Raw genomic sequence first — 20,757 nt, 5'->3', positions numbered from 1 at the left:
CCTCTGGCCTGTCCTACTACTTGTAATTTTGTTTTTTCACCAAAAGAACGACTCCCTTCCCACCCCTTGCCTCCTCCTGGAGAGCAACCTTAATTGAGTTGGCTAAACTAAGTGCTCCTCTACGGCTTTACAAAATTAACGCAATTCTATTACTGGAAGCTCCTAGGATAAAAAGAGTGTGGCTAACATGTGTGCTAATGCAAGAGGGCCTGCCGTGTTATCCGTTTCCTCAGTACGCGGTGTTGCAGTCTTCCCACTCGGGAAGAACGGAGATCAAATTCCCCTCTGGATCTGTGTTTCGCTAAATTACTGAAGGCGAATTTCGGGATTCTTATTGTATCAGGGCCACAATCAGTTCTTTCCTCTGTCCTTGTCCAATTCGAATGACAACCACGACGTTGATGGAGTGTTCAACTCTAGCCTTCCCGTTAAGATATCCAGCACGATGTCAGTTATTCTGGGATAATGAATCCTGCTTTAGAAGAGCCGATTACACACACAACCACACACACACACACACACACACACACACACATGGACTTACAGCGCAGTTGCCAAGCTTTTGACCAAATTCCGAGCAACAGGTTCTGTCGCAGATAAACCTAAGGCTGGAAGACCAAAATCCGCCACCGATGAAGCAACAACAGTGAGCGTAATGAGATTTTCACTCTGCAGCGGAGTGTGCGCTGATATGAAACTTCCTGGCAGATTAAAACTGTGTGCCCGACCGAGACTCGAACTCGGGACCTTTGCCTTTCGCGGGCAAGTGCTCTACCAACTGAGCTACCGAAGCACGACTCACGCCAGGTCCTCACATCTTTACTTCTGCCAGTACCTCGTCTCCTACCTTCCAAACTTTACAGAAGCTCTCCTGCGAACACTTGCCCGCGAAAGGCAAAGGTCCCGAGTTCGAGTCTCGGTCGGGCACACAGTTTTAATCTGCCAGGAAGTTTCAACAGTGAGCGTGTTGGCATCATTTAGGTAGAGTCCGCAACGGAGTACTCGTCGCCTGTCACAAGAATGTGGGGTTAGCCGTGCCTACATACTGCGAATTTTATCGCAGCACAGATAGCACCCGCACAAAATTCAGCTGCTTCAACACCTGAACGAGGATGACCCAGACTGTTGGGTACAGTTCGCAGAATGGGTGATACAGCAGCTGCAGAAAAACCCACGTTTCCCCTATCAGGTTCTGTTCAGTGATGAAGCCAATTTCTTTATCAACAGTGAAGTGAACAAGCAGAATCACAGATACCGGTCCGACACTAATCCGCACTGGATTGATGCTTCCAAAACGGTCGACTCACAAAAAGTGATGGTCTGGTGTGCTGTGTGGCGTACCAAAGTCGTTGGACCTTTTTTCTTATAGGTGATGCGTTAACAGCCAACGGTTGTCTGAGGTTATTGGATGAAGAAGTGTTTCCCTCGTTGTTAACGGAGGACGGGACATTTCTGGAATTCTTCCAGCATGATGGAGCCCCACCACATTATGGGCACAATGTGCGAGCATACCCGGATGTGCAGTTCCCTCAAAAGTGGATTGGTCGTAGGGGTGCTGTGGAGTGGCCACCACATTCACCAGATTTGACTCCTTTGGATTTTTATCTATCGGAGGGTAGCATTAACAATCCAATGTAATGGACAACATATCAAGCCATTCCTATGACTGTTGGTTGTCTCTCGGGACTGTGTAACATCGGCGTAATGGCTCTTCGGCACATAACACACATGCTGCCGAGTGTCCCACCGCTACCACATGTAACTGGCTATAACTCGAGAATGAATAATGCTATGTTTAAAATAACAACGGCATTGTTTTTCTGGTGAAATTCTCTATCTGTTTGATATGTCACATGACCACATTCCCATTTGAAACATTTGAGCTGAATCCAAGATGGCCGCCATGTTGATGGCGTAGCCTATAAAGTTTCCCCCTTCCCATTCCTCGTATGTAGGAACTCTGTTTCCTTGTTTGCTACTCCATTTGGATTTTATGAGGGTGTTTCCGGACTTTTGGAGCACCCTATATATATATATATACACTCCTGGAAATGGAAAAAAGAACACATTGACACCGGTGTGTCAGACCCACCATACTTGCTCCGGAAACTGCGAGAGGGCTGTACAAGCAATGATCACACGCACGGCACAGCGGACACACCAGGAACAGCGGTGTTGGCCGTCGAATGGCGCTAGCTGCGCAGCATTTGTGCACCGCCGCCGTCAGTGTCAGCCAGTTTGCCGTGGCATACGGAGCTCCATCGCAGTCTTTAACACTGGTAGCATGCCGCGACAGCGTTGACGTGAACCGTATGTGCAGTTGACGGACTTTGAGCGAGGGCGTATAGTGGGCATGCGGGAGGCCGGGTGGACGTACCGCCGAATTGCTCAACACGTGGGGCGTGAGGTCTCCACAGTACATCGATGTTGTCGCCAGTGGTCGGCGGAAGGTGCACGTGCCCGTCGACCTGGGACCGGACCGCAGCGACGCACGGATGCACGCCAAGACCGTAGGATCCTACGCAGTGCCGTAGGGGACCGCACCGCCACTTCCCAGCAAATTAGGGACACTGTTGCTCCTGGGGTATCGGCGAGGACCATTCGCAACCGTCTCCATGAAGCTGGGCTACGGTCCCGCACACCGTTAGGCCGTCTTCCGCTCACGCCCCAACATCGTGCAGCCCGCCTCCAGTGGTGTCGCGACAGGCGTGAATGGAGGGACGAATGGAGACGTGTCGTCTTCAGCGATGAGAGTCGCTTCTGCCTTGGTGCCAATGATGGTCGTATGCGTGTTTGGCGCCGTGCAGGTGAGCGCCACAATCAGGACTGCATACGACCGAGGCACACAGGGCCAACACCCGGCATCATGGTGTGGGGAGCGATCTCCTACACTGGCCGTACACCACTGGTGATCGTCGAGGGGACACTGAATAGTGCACGGTACATCCAAACCGTCATCGAACCCATCGTTCTACCATTCCTAGACCGGCAAGGGAACTTGCTGTTCCAACAGGACAATGCACGTCCGCATGTATCCCGTGCCACCCAACGTGCTCTAGAAGGTGTAAGTCAACTACCCTGGCCAGCAAGATCTCCGGATCTGTCCCCCATTGAGCATGTTTGGGACTGGATGAAGCGTCGTCTCACGCGGTCTGCACGTCCAGCACGAACGCTGGTCCAACTGAGGCGCCAGGTGGAAATGGCATGGCAAGCCGTTCCACAGGACTACATCCAGCATGTCTACGATCGTCTCCATGGGAGAATAGCAGCCTGCATTGCTGCGAAAGGTGGATATACACTGTACTAGTGCCGACATTGTGCATGCTCTGTTGCCTGTGTCTATGTGCCTGTGGTTCTGTCAGTGTGATCATGTGATGTATCTGACCCCAGGAATGTGTCAATAAAGTTTCCCCTTCCTGGGACAATGAATTCACGGTGTTCTTATTTCAATTTCCAGGAGTATATATATATATATATATATATATATATATATATATATATATGTGTGTGTGTGTGTGTGTGTGTGTGTGTACACGCCGTATGCCTCTGGCGCATCGTACTGCATCTGCAGCAGCAATCTGAGCACCACTTGGCGCCACCGTGTTACAGGTCGGGTACTTTAAGGAGAGTTGCGAGCCACACGCCCTGTATCGTGCATTCCACTGACCCCAAACCACCACTTCACTGGCGTCAAAAGAGAGCTCATTGGAGGGCACGGTGGAGGTCTTTTGTGTGTTTTGATGAAATCTGGTCCTGCCTCGGTGCTACTGATGGCCGTGCGTTGTTAGAAGAAGGCCAGTTGAGAGCCTGCAACCAACCTGTTCGTGTGTCAGACACACTGGAGCTACACGTTGAGTTACCGTCTGGGGTGCGATTTCGTATGACAGCGGGAGCGCTCTCGCGGTTATTCCACGCACCCTAACTGCAAATTTGTATGTCAGTCTGGTGATTCGACCTGCTATACTGCCATTTATGAACAGCATTCCAATGGGTGTTTTCCAACAGGATGACGATCGCCCACATAGCGCTGCTGTAATCAACATACTCTACAGAATATTGGCATGTTGTCTTGGCCTGCTCGATCACCAGATCTGTCTCCAATCTAGCACATATCGGACATCTTCGGACGACATATCATCGACATCCGCAGATAGAATTAACCGTCCCTGTATTGTTCGACCACGTGGAACAGGCATGGAACTGCATTCCACAAACTGACATACGGCACATGCATAACACAATACATGCTCAATTGTGTGCTTGTATTCAACATTCTGGCGGTTACACCGGTTACTAATGTACCAGCATTTCACATTTGCAAAGGCGTATCTCGTGCTTACGTTAACCCGTGATCTTGCAATGTTAATCTCTTAAATATGCTACCTAGAAACAATTATTCCCAAAATTTCATTACTCTACTTTTTTTGGTGCTCCGATTTTTTTCCGAATGACAAAAGAGTCAATGGCGAAAACATGGAGGAAGATCAAGACATAATTCAAATTAGTAAACTTAATGCTTCCAAAACTGCGGTTCTAGCGTAATAGTTACGATAATAACAATAGTACGTTAATAGTTGTACTAGTTTAGAAAGGAGAAATTTTTCATATTATGGTTTCCGTAGTCACTCACTGCCCCTGCCTTCTTTGTCCAGATTTATTTTTAGATGGTAACGTTCTCAAATTCGGTTACGCGGTACACATTCACACGTTGCGTTTGGATCATGACATGTGTATTGTTGCAGATGAGGTTCTGGAAACAACCATTAGAACCAGAAGAAGGCCGCTGCAATCGTGGCCGAAGCGTTGGTTTTTCTATAGCAGCAGTAGTTTTTACATTATGACGCGGTACCAAACCCAGAAAACTTTTATGTCGACTGACTCTGGCCGCGTAAGCCTACGCAATTAAGATACCTCTTCATTAGTCATCCTAAACATCTTTTGCCTCTTCGTTTATACTGTTTTATGGCTTTAGTGATTCTTGCATCTGGCATGTGGTATGTATGTTCTTTCAATATTAAGTGATGTTGTTTTAATATTGCTGTATCTCCCACAGGGAGGTGCTTGATAAACAATAATAAGACATAGCTAAACAAGGATTTATTACGACCACAGTAGAGAGATTTTATCCTCTCTCTTTCCAATCATTAATCCCGACTGGCGGGGCATGCTGGTTAATCAGATGTGGCATGTTAATTTTACGGTGTGGCCGGATGCCTTTCCCGTCACCACCCCATTGCCCCCCCCCCCCCCCCCTGGGAAGGAATCAGTGTACCCCAACTGTCTGCATCTAGTGTAAGCCATGGAATAGTGCGAACGTGTTCAGATGTCTGCAAGCCGTGTAACTGGAGCGGAACGTGGGGACCAGCCCGGTATTCACGTAGCAGGAAGTGGAAAACCGCCTAAAACCCACATCCAGGGTGGCCTGCACACCGGCCCACGTCGTTAATCCGACGGGCAGATTCGATCTGGGGCCGACATGCCTACCTGAAACCAGGAAGCAGCGCGCTACCGCTCTCGGCTATCCTGGGGGGGGGGGGGGGGGGAGGTTAGTAGAGAGATTTAATTACAAAGGAAAAACTGTTCTCAATAACAAAATGATTCAACTTCTCAGACACAACAGGCTTTTGCCTGGAACACACAGTCAATAAAACATGATGGCACTTTAAGACTTTGCCACTGCTAATCCCTAACGACGGAAGCTGAGCGTTCGGCGACGTTGGCAGACAGATGCCTCTCGGGACATCGCTGGAAAGTTGTAGGTCCCACTCCAGTGACTTCCGACCGGGCTCTGACAGGGTGCTAAGAGCCGGCACATTAATTGGCCCAGAGCTTCGGTGGAGCGAACTGCCGACTTCTTGACTTGTGCCGCCCTGTATAGCTGGGGCGCGGAGGAATTCGTGCTGATCCACTCCCGCACACGTGACATGGCGGAGGAAATATGTCCCTGACACGGACCTCTGGTGGCGATTGCCCTGCCGCCTGTCGTCCTTGTTATGATCGACGCAGTCCGGGGAACCAACGCCTTGTACATATGCAACCCCGTGATGATTCAGTGTCTGACGGGTTGTCGATGCCTGTAGGCGCCCATCGGGTTCATCCGGTTCAGCTCGGATGTCATAATTTATCTTTTTATCTATTAAAGCGTAACCTGCCCCGTAATCTAAGGAAATTCATTTCACATGCTTCTATTGTGTTTTCATATTTCTTGATAAGGACCAAGCTTTCGCACCCATGACTATCGTGGAATTGGCATAACCTTATAGGACTTTGGCAAAGTATATCCGTGGTCTTTTTTCCAGTGTTCTGCGTAAATTTCCAAAGAACTAGTTAAATAGGTCTAAGTTTCTATTTCATTATTTGCCATGTATATTTGCCTATATATTAACTTGTTGTATGATCTGCTTGTCAGTTACAATCTGAACTCACATGGGCTGGTGTCGTAAGAATACAGTTGATTTTGTCTTTGTGATGGAGACGTTCAGATTGTAACGCCGGAAATGCATATCCTCCTACTTCCATCTATTGTACTATAAATTTGTTTTCCTTATTTTTGTTACCTGAATATATGACATTTCTGTGTCTTTACATATTGTAATTGTTTTACTATTTGTATATATATATTTATGCATTTATGTCGATGTATGATTGGTTTGTTTCGTAAATATTATTTGTATTTTTACGCTGGGTCTTGCCTAGGGAAAACTGCTATCGAACGATTACATCGATAGGTCGTGTGAAGAATCGAAGTGTGTAGGATCTTTGGTAGTGTGAACTCTGCCGCGTGGAGCGCGGGCAGAGCAGAGAGAGAGTCTGGCTGGGGTGGTACAGTTGAGCAGGTGTGTTGGGTGAAGCTCCCGCGAGTTGCCGCGCTTTCGGGGTTTGGCAGCATGTAATAGCGCTCGACTTGCGATGATAGTTTCTGACATGGTGTCGCGGACGGGAAGCATTAGCGGGCGCACATCAAGAGCCCGTTTCGTCTGGTGACCGTGTCGAGAAGTAGGCGCGCCAACATCCAGCTTCTGCAACAGCGACGGCCGACAATGAGTGACTGTCGCCACCTCCTCGATCGAAGGCTTCAAACCTTCAATCAACCGACAAGGAAGACTGGACGCACGTAAAGTTTTAGAACTGTATGGCAGATCTCAGCTTTTAAAACTGTTCAAATCACAAAATTACAGCAACGTAGCATGAACCTTTGTTGCTCATTGTCCCAATTGCATTACCAAGCAGGGTCCCTTCCTTTTCCGGAATGAACCCGAGTGTCGTTGAAATTCAAACGCCAGCATTAAAGTAACATTATCCTATTTCACTGCTTTAATTTCAAAGTTCAGTTAAGGTTTTCATAGCTGGCTACAATATTCAGATTACACAAGCACAAATTAAGAGTGCGAGTTTTGTTACCGTATTTTAGCTTACCTGTGACTGTAGCTCAGCTAGGTACGTACTAAGTTTTACTATTGTTAATTGTTCATAATCATTTAATTCAAGTTCAAAGTTAAATCTCTTCTTTCTAAATTGCGTAGATTCAAGTAGCTTTTGAAATGATTGTTGAGGTAGTCCAAGACTAACCGTATTTTACTGAATTTCGATGTGCTTCAGAAAGAAAGCTCACTATTAACTTCAGTCACTAAATTAACTTTCGATTTTCCGGTTTTATTAATTCTTTTGCTAAATTAAGTCAGAGTGTAGCGAAATTTATTACTTCTGACAAACTTTCAGTTTTCACACTGCACTTGTCAACCTTCAGTTGCTACGCTTCTAGTGCTAATTATATGTGTAATAATCTTTCTTTTTCAGTTACTATAGTAATTGTCCTTAGGACTGGCGACCGTACTTTCCCCCAAATCTCAAATATCTAATTACCGCTAGTTGATTGTTAACGTAATGGCTGCACATTTACTTTCTTTATTAACTTTACCCCTTTTCAGAATTAATTTCCACCAGTTTAATTAGCATTTTTCCTTTCATTTAGATGTAACCCTTTCCTCCCTCTTTACCGACAAATTAACTTCGGTGACGATTGCTTTTCCCAGATTTCCATTAGGTACACGCGGTTTAATTTTTCACTGTCATTAAGGTCGATAAGTGAGGGGGAGGTTACAAGATTGCATTCTCTGGCTGTTTTACATCAATTAAAGACAGCTTCTCGTAAATCATTTTCATTCTGATTAACAGACACTTGACTATCAGCAAAAAGTACTGTTGTTAATTTTAAAATAATTTATTGTCAGTACCCAAGATATGGTTACATCGTTGATATACATATTAAAGAATGGGTGAAAGAGGACACCCTTGTCTAACTCCTTGGTTTATTTCAGCCACATTATGACTGCTGCTTGCTGTTTTTATTTGTATTTTGTTTTTCATATACAAACCCTGTACAGCTCGTATGAGATGGGATCCCTCTGTGTCTTAAAATTTCACACAGTTTGTTTTAATTGACTTTATCAAACGCCTTTTCGTAGTCAACGAAGGCAAGAAATCCATCTATAGGAGTAGTCGTCAAACTGCAGCCCGCATGCGGCCCGAATCAAGTATTTTCGCGGTGTGCGATTCTCACTCTGTGTTAGAATAATATGTATCTACCAACTAACATCGGAATCCAAAAACGTCAACTAACGCTAAGAGCTTCTTAAGATTATTTTTTCTGCTCAGTAACAAAGAAAAATACGTACAGGGACAGTAATATTTTAATATGTACTTAAATTTAACTGACGTTGGTGAATTCGGCCGTGAGCTAATAGTACGTTGGTGGCTTACCTCAGGGGCGGCCACTGCAGGGTTAGAGCATATGAGAGGGAGAATGTTTTATTGTTTGCCTTTCAACACTGAGAACGCACTGGCGTGCGCGACTCGTACCGCTCAGTCGCTATGGTATAAATTTTGATACTGAAGCAACATGGATTCGTGAATGCGTCTTATCATCCTGAAATACGATACTTATTTGTAGCAAGGAACGTTAAATTAAAGTTGTTGTAATACAACGTAGTGGAAAGAAGAAAACTGTCGCTTAAATAATTTATCGTACTTTATAATGTGTCCCACATTCAACAGTGCATTTAAATGTGAGTAAAAATACAGTTACTAATCAAAGTAAAAGTAAAAAGTTAAAAAGCACATAGAGAAAAACCAGCAGCACTTCACCACGCAACTACAGCCTCACAATTGTTCGATCGCAGAAGTTGTCAGCAATTTGATACAGACCAAAGTCAACATGAAGTGTTGTGAATGGTGCCGACTTTTAACTATCAGTACTCTGAGGCTGGTGGCCAATGTACCGTGCTATAGTTACTCTGTCGGTGGCTGATAACATACTAATTTATGTACCTTGCGATTTAATAGTGAGATGAGTACATGTGCGGGCCGAGGTACCGCTCCACAGTGACTGTATTGGCTTCTGAGCAAAAACGTTTAATGATCACTGGGCTGTACAGGCTATTACTACTACGGAGTCGCTACTCCCAAAGACACGTTAAAGCTGCTGCCAGCCTGTTTGTGTCTAAGGTAATCACATGGTCAAATGTGACATCGTTTTTCAAAGTGTTTGCGCTTTGTGTGTCTAGGGCGGGACGTGTGAATCATCCCAGTATTTACTTCTGTGTATGTGGAAAACAGCCTAAAACCACATCCAGGCTGGTCAGCACGCCGCTCCCGCAGATAATCGGCGAGGCAGATCCGATCCGGGACCGGTGCGCCTCCCAGTGTTGTGGAGCCAACCTATTTAACGCGTTCGGCTATCGAGGCAGGTTTGAAAATCATTTCAATTGTGTGCTCTTGCAGCAACTGGCGGAAGAAATGTTTTCGTTTCTTTTTTTGACAACTTTTTCTACGTCCTTCTAATACTTAAAAATGAAACCATTGACTAGGTTATTGATTAATGCAGTCCACACCAAATTATTTTGAAACTCATAAATTATTTAAGCAAAGCTGTTAGGAAAGTGTGAGCGCAGCTCTCCTTGCGTTCTCTCAGTTCAGCATCAATCAGGGAAACAGTTAGATTTGTCTCTGGACTCTTCATTTATTTTAAGACAACGGAAAATGAGATCACAATAGAGATAAAATTACTCAAACGAGCGTGAAGCCGATAGTGAAGGACAATACACGAGAATAATAAACATGAAAATGCTAAATAAAACTACGAAACTAAACGAAAAGAGTTACGTGACAGCAGGGAGAGGTTCGGTAAGATGTACTACAGTGTCGCGGACGATCTACATCTACATCTATACTCTGCAAACCACTGTGACGTGCATGGCAGAGTGTGCGTCCTGTTGTACCAGTTATCAGTGTTTCCTCCCATTCCATTCGCGCATAGAGCGCGAGAAGAGTGACTACTGAAGACGAGATTATTAAACTCTCCTAAAATTTACGAGTGCAGTTGGTACCAATTTGCAGTTCCCGGGAATCTGGTACTGTCAGCATATGACGTAAAACGGCACATTTTGTACTTATTTTTTATGTGACATACCACTGGAGACCGTATAACAGTATTTAACTAGTGCATAAACTATAAATTAGGACTTTATTTTCAATAAAATGTGGAGTAGTAAAATTTACGACAGTTTAGTAACAATGTAACATTTTCCTCCCTGCAGTGTTCCACGATTAAATGACTCGGTGCGTGCTGTAATCAATATAATCTTGTCCTCAAGATCCCTATGTGATACGTTGAGGAGTGTAGTATATTCCTAGAATTATTATTTAATGCCGGTTCTTGGAACTTTGTAAGCAGGCTTTCTCGGGGTAGTTTGTGTCTATCTTCAAGAGTCTGCCAGTTCAGTTTCATCATCATCTCTCTGACTCTCTCCCAAGAGTAAGACAAACCTGTGACCATTCGTGCTGCACTTCTCTGTATATGTTCAGTATCCCTTTTAGTCCTATTTGGTACAGATCCCACACACTTGAGCAGTATTCTAGAATGGGTCGCACAAGTGATTTGTAAACAATCTCCTTATTAGACTGTTTGCTTTTCTCCATGTTTTTATTTTTTTGGGTCATCAGTCTTCTGACTGGTTTGATGCGGCCCACCAGGAATTCCTCTTCTGTGCCAACCCCTTCACTTCAGGATAACACTTCCAACAAATGTCCTGAATTATTTGCTGGTTTTATACAAATCTCTGTCTCCCACTACAGTTTTTGCCCTCTACAGATACCTCTTGTACCATGGAAGTCATTCCCTTATGTCTTAACAGATGTTCTATCATCCTGTCCCTTCTCCGTATCAGTATTTTCGACATATTCCTTTCCTCTCCGATTCTGTGCAGAACCTCCTCATTTCCTACCTTACCAGTCCATTTAATTTTCAACATTCGCCTGTAGCACCTCATCTCAAATGCTTAGATTCTCTTCTGTTCCGCTTTTCCCACAGTCCATGTTTTACTACCATACAATGCTGTGCTCTGGCCGTATATTCTCGGAAATTTCATACTCAGATTAAGGCCTATATTTGATACTAGTAGACTTATCTTGGCCAGAAATGCCCTTTTTACCAGTGGTAATCTGCTTTTGATGTCCTCCTTGCTCCGTACATCATTTGTTATTTTTCTGCCTAGGTAGCAGAATTCCTCAACTCCATCTACTTCGTGACCATCAATCCTGATGTTAAGTTTCTCATTTCTGCTATTTCTCATTACTTTAGTCTTTCTTCGATTTACTATGAATACACATTCTGTACTCGTTAGATTGTTTATTCCATTCAGCAGATCATGTAATTCTTCTTCACTTTGACTCAGGATAGCAATGTCATCGCGAAACGTATCACTGATGTCCTTTCGTATTGAATTTTAATTCCACCCCTGAAGCTTTCTTTTGTTTCCACCATTCCTTCTTCGATGTACAGATTGAACAATAGCGACGAAAGACTGCATCCCTGTCATACACCCTTTTTACACCGAGCACTTCATTCTTGGCCGTCCAATAATAATTTCCCTCTTGTTTGTTGTACATACTATATACGACCCGTCTCTCCCTACAGCTTACCCCTCCTTTTCCCAGAATTTCGAACATCTTGTACCATTTTACATTATCGACCGCTTTTTCGATGTCGACAAATCCTATGAATGTGTCTTGATTATTCTTTAGTCCTGCTTCCATTACAAACAGTGGCGTCAGAATTGCCTCTCTGGGGCCTTTACCTTTCCTCAAGCGCAAGTGGTCATCTATTTCTCCAGTATTCTGCTAATAATCCGAAGTCTACCACCTGAGTTACCCACGACTGAGCCTATGTGATCATTCCATTGCATATCCCTACGAAGTGTTACACCCTGGTATTTGTATGAGTTGACCGATTACAACTATGACTCACTGATATTATGGTCACAGGATACTACGTTTTTTCATTTTGTGAAGCGTACATTTAAAGGAAGTTGCTAATCTTTGCACCATTTTGAAATCTTATCAAGCACTAACTCAATGTTTATACAGCTTCTTTCGGAGAGTACTTCATTATAGATAACTGCATCATCTGCGAAAAAGTTCTCGGTTACTGTAAATATTATCCGCTAAGTAATTAATATAAAACGTGAACAGCAAGGGTCCCAGCACAATTTCTTGGGCCACACCCTTACTTCTACATCTGACGACGACTGTCCATCGAAGACAACATGCTGCGTGCTCCCTACCAAAAAATTCTCAGTCTATTCACAAATTTCGATTATACACTGCATAATCTAACTTTTGACAGTATGGGTAAATATGGTTCTGGGTCAAATGCTTTTCGGAAATCAAGAAATACTGCATCTATCAGACTGCCTTGATCCAAAGCTTTCATTATCTATGTGGGAAATCTATGAGTTGGGCTCATGATCGGCGTGTTCGGGATCCATGCTGATGACTAGTGGGTTGTGGCGTTTAGACTTGAACGCTAATTCGTGATGCTATTAAATAATATTTACTGAAGACAACCATATGAGCTGTCCTCTTCAACTAAACAAGTTATACAAAAGTATCTTTACTCTGTGGATTATGACTCCACCTACATGTATTACACAAAATTTACTCTTATTGTAGCGTAATTACAAGTCTCTACACTCTTTTTCAAGCATCGATTTGCTCAACTGCGCATAAAATCATGGCATGTAAGACATAACGTTTGTTAGAACAAACTCAAGCCAAGACTGACTTCCTACCGCGCTTTTCTTCCTTCAAACATTATTCTCTTTGTGTCAGAGGTCTTGAAACGTCCCCTGTGAAAAATTATACATGACTGTGTTTAAACTGACACACAATATTTTTAGCGCAACGCAATCTGACTTTCAAAAATCCCTACAAAAGAATGGCCCTGACTAACATTAACCTATACGTTTTACAAATCACTTACCTCACAAAAATCTTGGTTACTCGAACTACTGCAATACAGCTAGCGCCACTACTGCCAGCTAAATAACAGATTCAAACTACGGAAGGCACTAACTACTGATAGGCATAGTTAGCAAATGAAAGATTTTGATAGAGTACAAACAATGTATTTACCTTAATAGCGATCAAAAGTCATAATATACATAGCAGCTCATGACATCCAGTCTTACAAATTTCAAAACTCCGCCATTTCTCTCCCCACATCCACCACTGCTGGCGGCTCGCCTCCAACTGCGCAACGCTACGCGCTGTTCACATCCAGCTGCCCAACACTACAATGGCAGACAACAATGCAAACTAGCCACAGACTGCACACAGTACAGCCAGTGATTTTTCATACAGAGTGCTACGTGGCGTTACCAATAAGAAAACCTAAACAGCCTACTTACAGTCTAATTAAGTGCATGACCGATTTGAAGTTGGTTGGCTACGCTGGTGTCTAGATGTTGGCCACACACTTGTCGCGTTACCTTCTAATTGTTCTGTTAACTTCTAATAACTTCATTACAGTGTATTCAGTATTATGGTTAGTGAAGTGAATAATGTTCTAAACACAAACGTTTGGTAATAAGACGTTTCTAAAACGCTTTTTTAATAGCTTGGGAGAAGCAAAAAATGTGAATCACCAACTGGATTATGATTGTGTGAGGCCCGGCTTATCACGTTACTGTTCAGGGTTAAAGTCCGGTCCAAACACGATGCTGCTCAAAGTTAAAGTCCAGAAAATAAGTCGAAAAATTCACGAGTGCTTAACCGATCTGCTATTCAAGATAAGTGTCGAATATTTATTTTTTGAGTTCCCGAACTCCAAAAGAAATTTTACAAGTTACTAAACAAGTCCCGCACAAAAATTCTATCACTACAGTCGCGACCGTGACGATGCTCATCAGGAAGTACGTCCGTACTTGGTGACCTCTCAAAGCGAACTGTCCAGGCCCACCACGGCTGTCGCCTTTATATAGACGCGATTTGTCGTTGAAAAAATTACAAATTTACAGATTTTGTACTTATCATTACAAAATGTACTCAAATAAATGCACCCCACATAAATACTCGAGCCTGCATGTTGATTCTTTTGAGCTGTTGAAAGATACTAGATTCATTGTTGATTCATCAAGATTTTCAGCGCAACGTCGTTTGATTGTTACGTAATGTCATTTGCTCGTTACACATTATCGTCACACCAAATTAAATTTACATTAATATCTTCACTACCACAAATATTACACTCGGATTTGGCTGAAATTTCAGCAGCTTGTCCGTGGTGCCATTAGTTTTCTGCTGTGGTCATTGGTTTTTGCATTATACAGGGTGTTACAAACAGGTACGGCCAAACTTTCAGGAAACATTCCTCACACACAAAGAAAGAAAATATGTTATGTGGACATGTGTCCGGAAACGCTTACTTTCCATGTTAGAGCTCATTTTATTACTTCACTTCAAATCTCATTAATCACGGAATGGAAACATACAGCAACAGAACGTACCAGCGTGACTTCAAACACTTTGTTACAGGAAATGTTCAAAATGTCCTCCGTTAGTGAGGATAGATGCATCCACCCTCCGTCGGATGGAATCCCTGATGCGCTGATGCAGCCCTGCAGAGTGGCGTATTGTATCACAGCCGGCCACGTGTAACCTCCCCCTCACTTATCGACCTTAATGACAGTGAAAAATTAAACCACGTGTACCTAATGGAAATTTGGGAAAAGCAATCGCTACCGAGGTTAAATTGTCGGTAAAGAGGGAGGAAAGGGTTACATCTAAATGAAAGGAAAAATGCTAATGAAACTGGTGGAAATTAATTTTGAAATAGGGGTAAAGTTAATAAAGAAAGTAAATGTGCGGCCGTTACGTTAACAATCAACTAGCGGTAATTAGATATTTGAGATTTGGGGGAAATTACAGTCGCCAGTCCTAAGGACAATTACTATAGTAACTGAAAAAGAAAGATTATTACACATATAATTTGCACTAGAAGCGTGGCAACTGAAGGTTGACACATGTAGTGTGAAAACTGAAAGTTTGTCAGAAGTAATAAATTTCGCTACACTCTGACTTAATTTAGCAAAAGAATTAATAAAACCGGAAAATCGAAAGTGAATTTAGTGACTGAAGTTAATAGTGAGCTTTCTTTCTGAAGCACATCGAAATTCAGTAAAATACGGTTAGTCTTGGACTACCTCAACAATCATTTCAAAAGCTACTTGAATCTACGCAATTTAGAAAGAAGAGATTTAACTTTGAACTTGAATTAAATGATTCAGAACAATTAACAATAGTAAAATTTAGTACGTACCAAGCTGAGCTGCAGTCACAGGTAAGCTAAAATACGGTAACAAAACTCGCACTCTTAATTTGTGATTGTGTAATCTAAATATTATAGCCAGCTATGAATACTTTAACTGAACTTTGAAATTAAAGCAGTGAAATCGAATGATTGAATTTCAACAACACTCGGGCTCATTTCGGAAAAGGAAGGGACCCTGCTTGGTAATGCAATTGGGACAATGAGCAACAAAGGTTCATGCTAAGTAGCTGTAATTTTGTGATGCAACAATTTTAAAAGTTTGAAAAGCTGAGGTCTGCCATACAGTTCTAAAACTTTACGTGCTTCCAGTCTTCCTTGTTGGTTGATTGAAGGTTTGAAGCCGTCGATCGAGGAGGTGGCGACAGTCACTCATTGTCGGCCGTCGCTGTTGCAGAAGCTGGATGTTGGCGCGCCTACTTCTCGACACGGTCACCAGACGAAACGGGCTCTTGATGTGCGCCAGCTAATGTTTCCCGTCCGCGACACCATGTCAGAAACTATCATCGCGAGTCGAGCGCAATTACATGCTGCCAAACCCCGAAAGCGCGGCACCTCGCGGGAGCGTCACACAACACACCTGCTCCACTCGCTACTCCAGCCAGACCCTCTCTCTGCCCGCGCTCCACGCGGCAGAGTTAACACTACCAAAGATCCTACACACTTTGATTCTTCACACGACCTATCGATGTAATCGTTCGATAGCATTTTTCCCTAGGCAAGACCCAGCGTAAAAATACAAATAATATTTACGAAACAAACCAATTATACATCGACATAAATGCATAAATATATATATACAAATAGTAAAACAATTACAATATGTAAAGACACAGAAATGTCATATATTCAGGTAACAAAAATAAGGAAAACAAATTTATAGTACAATAGATGGAAATAGGAGGATATGCATTTCCGGCGTTACACACAATTCGAGCACGAAGAGTCTCTACATTTGGTACCGGGGTTGCGTAGACAAGAGCTTTCAAATGCCCCCATAAATGAAAGTCAAGAGGGTTGAGGTCAGGAGAGCGTGGAGGCCATGGAATTGGTCCGCCTCTACCAATCCATAGGTCACCGAATCTGTTGTTGAGAAGCGTACGAACACTTCGACTGAAATGTGCAGGAGCTCCATCGTGCATGAACCACATGTTGTGTCGTACTTGTAAAGGCACATGTTCTAGCAGCACAGGTAGAGTATCCCATATGAAATCATGATAACGTGCTCCATTGAGCGTAGGTGGAAGCACATGGGGCCCAATGAAGACATCACGAACAATACCTGCCCAAACGTTCACAGAAAATCTGTGTTGCTGACGTGATTGCACAATTGCGTGCGGATTCTCGTCAGCCCACACATGTTGATTGTGAAAATGTAGAATTTGATCACGTTGGAATGAAGCCTCATCCGTAAAGAGAACATTTGCACTGAAATGAGGATTGACACATTGTTGGATGAACCATTCGCAGAAGTGTACCCGTGGAGGCCAATCAGCTGCTCAAGTCAACATTACCTTCCTTCAATTGGGCCAACTGGCGGTGAATCGAGGAAGTACAGTACATACTGACGAAACTAAAATGAGCTCTAACATGGAAATTAAGCGTTTGCGGGCACATGTCCACATATTTTCTTTCTTTGTGTGTGAGGAATGTTTCCTGAAAGTTTGGCCGTAACTGTTTGTAACACCCTGTATACGTTTTTATCAGTGAGATCATTATTTGCTTTTACCTGTTATTAAACATGTTGAAAGTTACATGTGTATTGCTATGGTAATTTTCTGTCTAACACTGTTGCTAAATTTATTGTTTTGCAGTTTACTTTGCGCAAAAAGGCTTCTTTTAATTCTCGTAATTAATATTGCCCCTCACAGCTTAATTTGTATTGTATTAATATAGAGTCGTCGAAAAAAATGTATCCACTGTTTAAAAGTCCATAACTTGCAAACTAATTGACGGAGTTGTATCATTTTTAGGGAAAGTGTAGCTTAAAATACAACTTAAAGATAGCACTGTAGGTGTTCGAAACGGTCTCCATTAACATCCACACACAAGCGATGTCGCCGAACGGCTTCATGAACTATTGACTGCAACGTGTTCAGTTGGATATTTGCACATGAATGTACGATGGATTCTTGAAGTTCATCCATTGTGCGTGGCTTTTGTCGATAAACGACGTCCTTTAGTGTTCCCCACAGGTAAAAGTCCAGAGGAGTTAGGTCTGGGGAACGTGGTGGATACTCCACAGCATCTCTACGGCCTATCAGCCTTCCTGGTAGATTTTCGTCGAGATACGCCCTAACACGATTTTGGTTGTGGACTGGGGCACCATCTTGTTGAAAGCAAACTCTTCCGTATCCATACAAATCTCGGATGGCAGGTAAAATGGATGTCTGAAGCTTCTGAAGGTACACCTCATCCGTAACTGTGCCGTCAAGGAAGAATGGCCCAATCAAGCCCCGGTAAGACAACCCACACCACACATTTACTCCTGGCAAATTCACGGCTTTGTCTACATGGACATTCGGATTTTCGGCGGTCCAGTAGACGGAATTGTGGCGACTTACTGTACCATTGAGTTTGAACTGTGCCTCATCAGACCACACAATCATCTCTGCAAACTCTTCACCGTTGCGCACCATGTTAGTAAACCATTCGCAGTACTCCATTCTACGATGTGGGTCGTCCTCGTTCATTGCGTGTAGCAATCATGGGATGTAGCACTTTCACTTTGCTGTCTTCAAAATTCGCCGAACACTTGAACTGACTTCCTTTCATCGAATGTAAGCCTTGCGCCAGCCAAGTTTACTGGAGTAACTAGGTGCAACTAAGAACAAAACACTGACTATCTGGTGACTGTCATCTGACAAAACAAATCAACGCAATACAACGCTTGTGTGGCGATTGCCGGAACAACAAACTATTACACTACCGAAGATGAGACAACTCCGTCAAATTAGTTTGCCAGTTATGGACTTTTAAACAGTGGATACATTTTTTTTTGGACCCCACTGTATGTCAAATATTATTATATCTACAGAGTTGTTTATACATTCTTTCACGACACGGTTTTCTCATTCACTTGTTGTCACTGCGTGTTCTATATCTTTATTATTATTGAGTTTAATTGTACAGCGGCTACGGAATAACTTACGGCCTCTGAGTTAGCGCCACCCTAAAGCGACGAATGGACTGGCAATGGTGACACGCCTGCGGATATCCCTCCCCGCAGTAACCGACCAGGTTACCTGCTGCCCTTCTGACGGCTGCTCACTTCGTGGCACTCTTAATCCGCAGACAGCAGAGCCGAGGTGTCGTCTGCTAGGTAAGCAGACAGCTCTAGCCGCGACCTCCTCGCGATCTATGCTCGCCTCTGCAAGGACCCTCCCGCGTCGCGTCACGTGTCAAACAAGCAAGGGCTCCAGATTGAGATTTTCACTCTGCAGCGGAGTGTGCGCTGATATGAAACTTCCTGGCAGATGAAAACTGTGTGCCCGACCGAGACTCGAACTCGGGACCTTTGCCTTTCGCGGGTAAGTGCTCTACCATCTGAGCTACCGAAGCACGACTCACGCCCGGTACTCACAGCTTTACTTCTGCCAGTATCTCGTCTCCTACCTTCCAAACTTTACAGAAGTTCTCCTGCGAACGAGATACTGGCAGAAGTAAAGCTGTGAGTACCGGGCGTGAGTCGTGCTTCGGTAACTCAGATGGTACAGCACTTGCCCGCGAAAGGCAAAGGTCCCGAGTTCGAGTCTCCGTCGGGCACACAGTTTTAATCTTGCAGGAAGTTTCAAGCAAGGGCTCCTTTAGCCGCGCCTATCTGTAATGTCTCAATTTCGGAAATCTTTATCACCTCTGGTAATATCCGGCTCGACAACAAGCTGGAAATGGTCTCATAAAACTTTTCAGGTAATTAAAAACAGAAATGATACAAGAAATGTATGGGGAAGCTTATCTTATAATCCATATTTGTATCTGTTGTATATTTTGTTTTATATCTATTGCTGAATTTCTCTGTTCTGGCGTTCAGACTGCAAATATGTTTCCCTATTTCGTTAGTAGCTCCAACCGATCTCAAGCTGACCACCGTCCCCTATCGGCCACTTGCTGTGCTTCAGCTGCGGCCCTTTACTCCTTAAGATTTTACAACTAGCGACCAAATTAAACGTCATTCATAATGAAGGATTAGAAATGTATAACACGCCTGGCGCATTGTGATGAGAACGGTTGTACAATATCTGACCACTGCGAGGACTCATTTGGAACTAGCGTCGTAGGTCTATGCTGCAGTCTTCTTCAAAATGTGGTAGACTGAACCTGTGTAATGGTTATCGCCCTCTATCGGCCTTCACTGACGGTGTCTTGCCCAGGATATTGTGTCTCGCTATTGACCTTGTCTTTGTTAACTGGCACAGTTGTGCTGTTAATACACTGGGGCAGTACTCGGTACACTTTTTCCAAATGACCGTGATCTAACAATTCTTTCGACGTGAAATTCAGAAAGGTCACGTTTACCTTGCGTCTCACAATTTCTCAGGTGAATTTGTCATACACTGTCTTACATAATATAGTCGCCTTTCTACATGGCAGAGCTTTCCAAACTTTCCCTCATGTCGATACACTTCTAATACATACAGGTTCACGAGATACCTTTCACTAATAATAATAAAAGACATTTTCAAGTGTTCCACCTCGGCTGTTCTCTTCACAAGTATTGAATTTATTATACCTTGCACGATTGACAAATTTCAGCGTTACGAGCCATTTTAAAGCACAGTACGTGTCTGTAACGTGTACAGTTATTATCCTGTTAATAAACGGCGTTTATCAACAGGATAATCATTGTAAAACATATCGACACCCACTACGGAAATTGGCGAATCGTGGAAGATTGTAACAAATGATATTTTAAAGAAATATAAATTTTTTCGAAATAAATTCGCTGACTGCGAATATCTTGGCATCAGCTGTTAAAGCATAAATAAACTACCTATTAAAATAAGAAAATTAGTGCGATACCGGGACCCGAACCCGTATATCCCGCTTTTCAGTAGCGGTTGTATTGACCACACTGGCTATGTCACACTACCTAC

This window comes from Schistocerca cancellata, chromosome 7, assembly GCF_023864275.1.
Source record: "Schistocerca cancellata isolate TAMUIC-IGC-003103 chromosome 7, iqSchCanc2.1, whole genome shotgun sequence".
NCBI classification, from domain to species: Eukaryota; Metazoa; Arthropoda; class Insecta; order Orthoptera; family Acrididae; genus Schistocerca; species Schistocerca cancellata.
The sequence above is the reverse complement of the archived record's forward strand: the minus strand, read 5'-3'. Positions refer to the sequence as shown.